Genomic DNA, 6,547 nt, shown 5'->3' on the forward strand with positions numbered 1-6,547 from the left:
ACAACTTGACTTCAATAGCACACACATACACTTTTCCTATACTCTTCCATCCCCCAACTTTTTTATATTTGTTATCAATTATATCTTCATATATTTTGTATACCAAACCATAGATTCATCATTCCTTTTTATGCATTTGCATTTTAGCACTTGTAGGAAGTAAGAAATGGAGTTACATACTGAAAAATACAGTACAATAATACTGGCATTTATAATTACCCAAATGGTTACCTTTAAGGAAGATCTTTATTTCTTTGTACCTCTTTGACCCATTGTCTAGTGTCCTTTCCTTTCAGTCTGAAGAGCTCCCTTTAGCATTACTTATAGGACTGGTCTAGTGATGATGAGTTCCGTCAGCTTTGCTTTATCTGGGTATGTCAATCTCCCCCTCATTTGTGAAAGAAAATCTTACTGGATATAAAATTATTGGCTGACAATTGTTTTCTTTCAACACTTGAGGTATATTTACGTGCACATTCACATATTTTGCTAAGCTTGGGGAGTTTTCTGTTATTATTTCTTTGAATATTCCTTCTGCCCCTTACTCTTTCTTCTCCTTCTGGGTAAAATAAATGAAAGAATTATGCATTTATTGGTATGCTTGATGTTTTAGGGCCTTTAGACTATTTTTGTTTTTTATAATTATTTTTTCTTTCTGCTTTTCAGCCTGACTCATTTCAATTGTGTTCAAGTTCACTGATTCTTTTTTTCTGGCAGTTCCAATGTGCCCTTGAAACCCTCCCAGGAATTTTTCATTTCGGTTAATGTGGTCTTCAACTCCAGTAGTTCTGCTTGGTTCTTTTTTAAAATGTATCTCTTTATTGATATTCTCATATTGTTCATTCAATGTTTTCTTGATATCCTTTACTGCTTTCTCTGTGTTTTCCTTCTTTTTTTTTTTTTTTTTTAGCATTTTTTAAATCTCTTTTCTGTTTTTGTCCACATGGCCAGGGTCTGGTATTCATTTTTAGAGTTTTCTAGATTTTTATCCTCTTCCTTTGGATGGGCCGTCATTTCCTGTTTCTTGGTTTGTCTTGTAGTCTTTTGTTATACACTGTACATTTTAGTAATTAAAGATGTTAACTCTGGGATTTACTCCCTGGAATATCTGTTTCTTGAGTTTGTAACCAGTTGGTAATATGATAGAGACTTTCTTGAGTGTCAGCCCTCCTATCAGGAGGGTCCACCCGAGGTGAATGCAAACTGCATTTTTATCTGGGCCTGTGTCTTGTCTTGGGCTTGTGCTTGCTAGTTGCTTAGGAGTTCTCCTGTTTACAGGGGTTTGAATTCCCTCTATTCTTCCCAGAAGATAGACCTTTTCTCTCTTTTAGCCACTCCACTGCTGGATTTAAAGCAAGTAAGCCTCTGCCCCTCGCTATACACCTCAATTGTTTCTTACACTGTTTTTTTTTTTTTTTTGCTCAGGTTGTTTCTGCTTGGAGGGGACATTTGGGAACCACGAGGCAATGGGTGGACGTACCAGCAAGACATTTCCCAAGTCAGTCTTTCCCAGGTAGAACAAGGCCAGAGACTCACAAAGGGAGTGCAGACTGCCTACAATCTGTCCTGAAGAGAGAGGAGGGAGGGGCCAGGAAGGGCACTAGTAGCTTCTTCCATGGCTCCCAAAGCTGAGCTTTCTTGACCTGCCTGGAAAATGTAGCCCTTCAACTCTCCTCTAAAACTCTGAGGAAGCATGGCATCTCTAAGCCTCCTCCACTGCCTTTGTCTGCCATGGTTTGAAATAATGGCTGGCCTCAGAGCTGGGTCCCCAGTGATCCGAAGCTCCTAATCAAAAGCTATGATCAGTGATCAGCCCAAGCCCACCCTAGACTCTGGGAAAGTGGATTTTTGCTCCTTTTCTGGCCCCAACAAGCCGTAGTACATGTTAGATCCTACTGCAACCTACAGTGAGAATGGGGGATGGGTGCCAGTAACTGCAGCACGGAGAGACCAATTCACTGATTCTTACTGTCATTTATTGCCTCTGCCTCCTGCTTTTTCCTGGATGGTGTACAGTGTCTACTGGACTTCAGAGTTTCAAAATAGTTGATTCAGACAGTTCCTGCCTGTTTAATAGTTGTTGTGGTGTGAAGACTGATTCCTGGAGCTTCCTACTCTGCCATCTTCCCACAACCCTCCATTCAGTCACCTACAAGGCTATGTTTTAAATATAAACTACATTTTTCTGTTTGTAACAAAGAAAAATAATTTTCCTTAATTTGTGCCAAGTTGCTTTGGACAATATCTGCAATTATTAGTTGATAGTAGAATTCAATCATTATGATTGATGTTGACAGCAAAATAGTAACCCCAGGTATTTTAATGTTAACTATTGATCTAATCATGTGATCAACCCTTATAATAACTTATCATTATGAGTACTGAATAGATATTTTTAACCTGTATCTAATTACAGACAAATAGTTTCCACTTCCCCATTTGTTTATGGACTTTTTCTCTGATTTCTAGTTTCTAAAAACAAGGCAAAGATTTTGAAGCCACAGGAGACTATCATAGACATTCACAATGGCATCTCCGTAAAGGATTTAAAGTCTCTGTATCAACCAAAGGAAAAGCACCAGCGGTAGTTATGACTCAAAATGTGTCAAAGTTAGTTGCCAATGATATATTCAGATCTATGCCAATAACTAGAAAGACAGGGGGACTGGAAGGAAGCAAAGCAACAGTTTAACCAGTGCTGTTTTGATACATAGATCATACCGTTTAATCCTGATGATAACTCATGGCAGAAAACCTTGTCAGGGTCAATAAATGGCATAAATGTGGTCAAATCCAGACGCAAAGCTGATATTCTTTCCATTAGACATAGTACCTCTCTTGACAGATATCCCAATAACTGCCTTCCTGGAGGGTATTGTTAATATATGACCTTATGTAAACATTCAGTTAGGCCTGTCAGAGTTTCAGCTTCATGCATGTTATTTCCCACCAAAATAAACACAATTTCCAAAGAACTGAGCTTAGGAGATTTTGCTTACTACTCCACGTTAGGGGTCTGTAAACATTTTTGAAAAGGCCAGATAATCAATATTTTGAGCCGTTGGGACCATATAGTCTCTGCTGCCACCACTGACCACCATCACCCTGGACAGTATGTAAACAGTTGGGTAGTTTGTAGCTATATTCCAATAAAACTTTTATTCACAAAATAGACCATAAGCAAGATTTGACCCACAGGCTATAATTTGGCCAACTCTTGCTCTGTATCAAAGGCAAGTCATTTTTTACATTTTAGGGTCCGTATAGTTTCAGAAGCCTCAGCTTATTTGGTGTTCTGTCTCCTGCAATTCTCAAAGTCTCCCTAGTCTCTCTAGGATTCCCCAGAGTCCCTCACCATGGAAACCCATGCCTTATTACAACACAGTCAGAGAGAAGGGTATGAGACAAGGGCCCAAGCCTGTGCCCATCATGGTGAAATTTATGTCATAAAGAGTTTTATAAAGGGCCATAGAGAAGTCAGAGTTGGTGCCCCACTGCCTCTATCAGAGATAGCCCTGTGGTAGGAAATCTCATACAGATGGTAGACTCTAATTTCAGAGGATAAGAACCTGGCCGCCCATGGAGCTCTCAGCTGGAACTGTTGATTATGTGGTAGACTGGATGAGATTGACAGCATTTGAGTCACCAGTATCTAAATTCTGTGAAGGGAAACGTGTGCCAGTCAACTACGCGAATATACCCTGCCATTCTAGCATGTGTCTTGGTTATAACACTCCCCCCCTCACACACACACACAATGCCACCAAATTATTCATGTTGGCCTAATTTTCCCACTCTTCCTTCTATTCTGCCACTCTTTTGTTTTATATGTGTGTGTAGCTGCTTTAGAGACATTTTGCCACACTTCTGGACTTAGTTGGATCAGGGAGAGTAGGCAGGTTGTGATTGGAATCCTAATAACTTGTCAAAACAGGACATTTAAATCCTGTTCATGGTATTTTCTTTCCTTTCAATGGAACACAGAGAGCCAGGAAGACAAATAGAAGAGGCCCCTTGGTATTTTTCCCTTGTTTGCGTGATCCTACGCATTTTGATGAACTGGCCTTTGCACGTTACATTGAGGCTATTCAAGCTACTTCAGCTGGACCTGACCTGCTTAGTGATGTGGTAAGGATCCAAGGCATCGAAAGTCAAAACTAAACAAAACCGAAAAGAAAAAACCTCACATCAGCATACATCATAACAATAAAATCATTCAGCATATCCAGTTGCTTAGAGTAGGTTGTGCAGTGATAGAAACAGAAATAATTGACTCTGGCCATTCTGTGTTGCGAAAGGAATTGTGAACTGTTGAGACTCAAAGGTCCCCTAACTGCATTCTCCCAAGGAATACTCTACCACCATCCCTGGTTCTATTTCGTATTTTAAACACTTTCTTAGAGTGAAAGCTTTATTAACCATGTTGAAATACAGCAAGCCTTACTTGTCCAGATAGATCACCATCAACAAGTATGATAATGTAGAATAAAACTCTTCTGATATTTTTGTGGTATACCTTATATGATATAGTATATTAAGCTCTTGTAATAATTTTTAATTTTTGAAAGAGCTGATTCTTTGGGTACTATTGAATATAAAATTCCATAGATTTTAGTGGTATCAAGTATCCTTCATATATCATTTTAATTCAGGTCTGGTGCTTTTTGTGCCTCATCAACTGTGACACAAACAGGAGACTGTCAAATTCTCTTAGGTAACAAATCTGAAGCCAAGGAAAATTGGTCCAAAAGTCATCCCCAATGACAAATAAGATTTAATCCTGGCCTTCAAGGAACCCATGGTTTAATAGGGGGAGAGAATGTACACAGGAAACTATACAACAAAGTAAAAATGTTATAAATTTAGTGAAAGGCAAAATACCATGACAGAGAGAATGGATAATAATAATAGTTATCATTATTATTATACTGTTACTTTTGCTTACCAAATGCTAGGCATTGTTTTTTATACTTAAGTCATATAGAAAAAAAAACACTTTGAGATACAATCCACTGTCCAGATGAGGAAACAGAAATAAAGAAGTTAGTTTCGGCAAGGTTACACAGCTATTTGGTAGTGGACTTGGGTTTCATAAGAAAGGCAATAGAATGATGAAAGTGCATCATAGTGCTGAGAAGACTGGATTGGGAAAGGTCTACATGGAATATTGAAACTATTCATAGAATATTATTGGAGAGAGAGTTTCGTCAGCTTACTCCTTTCTGCCAGTAGACACGGCTGAGGAAGCATCGTTGAAGTCTTTCCTCCCACTGCTGTCAGGCCTAAGTCCGAGTCTCCTAAAGAACCTGAACAGCTGCGGAGGCTCTTCATCAGGGGGTTAAGCTTTGAAACAGCTGATGAGAGTCGAGGACCCATTTTGAGCAATGGGGAGCACTCACGGACTGTGCGGCGATGAGAGATCCAAACACCAAGTGCTCCAGAGGCTTTGGGTTTGTCCCCTACGCCAGTGTGGAGGAGGTGGATGCAGCACGGCTGCAGAAGGTGGATGGAAGAGTCGTGGAACCGAAGAGGGCTCTCTCAAGAGAAGACTCTCAAAGACCAGGTGCCCACTTAACTGCGAAAAAGATCTTTGTTGGTGGCATTAAAGAAGATACTGAAAAGCATCACCTAAGAGATTGTTTTGAGCAGAATGGGAAAACTGAAATGATTGACGTCATGACTGACCAAGGCAGTGGCAAGAAGAGCGGCTTTGCTTTTGTAACCTTTGTTGACCACGACTCTGTGGATAAGATTGTCATGCAGAATTCCATACTGTGCATGGCCCCAACTATGATGGAAGGAAAGCCCTGTCTCAGCAAGAGATGGCCAGTGAGGTTGAAGTGTTCTGGAAACCTCGGTGGTGGTCGTGGAGGTGGTTTTGGTGGGAATGACAACTTTGGTCGTGGAGGAAACTTCCGTGGTCATGGTGCCTTTGGTGGCAGCCGAGGTGGTGGTGGATATGGTGGCAGTGGGGATGGCTATACTGGATTTGGTAATGATGGAAGCAGTTTTGGAGGTGGTGGAAGCTACCATGATTTTGGCAATTACAACAACCGGTCTTCAAATTTTGGACCCATGAAGGGAGGAAATTTTGGAGGCAGAAGTACTGGCCCTTATGGTGGTGGAGCCAATACTTTACTAAACCATGAAACCAAGGTGGCTATGGCGATTCCAGCAGCAGCAGTAGCTACGGCAGTGGCAGAAAGTTTTAATTCCAGGAAACAAAGCTTAGCAGGAGAGGAGAGCCCCGAAGTGACAGGGAAACTACAGGTTACAACAGATTTGTGAACTCAGCCAAGCACAGTGGTAGCAGAGCCTAGCTGCTACAAAGAAGATGTACTTTAGACAATACTTGTGTATGAGCAAAAAAACACGAGAACTGCATTTGTGACTAATTGTATAACAGGTTACTTTGTTTCTGTTCTGTGAAAAGTGTAAAGCATTCCAACAATGTAGATTCATTTTTTGCATCCATGCTGTTGATTGCTAAATGTAATAGTCTGATCATGACACTGAATAAATGTGTCTTTTTAAAATGTGCTGTGTA

General features: G+C 40.3%; 1 pseudogene; it reads left to right on the forward strand.

Moving 5' to 3' along the window:
* Positions 1-5,397: 5,397 nt before the first annotated feature.
* On the forward strand, positions 5,398-6,212 carry LOC143660359 (heterogeneous nuclear ribonucleoprotein A1-like; annotated as a pseudogene).
* The last annotated feature ends 335 nt before the right edge of the window (positions 6,213-6,547 follow it).

The sequence above is a fragment of the Tamandua tetradactyla genome, chromosome 16 (assembly GCF_023851605.1).
Source record: "Tamandua tetradactyla isolate mTamTet1 chromosome 16, mTamTet1.pri, whole genome shotgun sequence".
Classification (NCBI taxonomy): domain Eukaryota; kingdom Metazoa; phylum Chordata; class Mammalia; order Pilosa; family Myrmecophagidae; genus Tamandua; species Tamandua tetradactyla.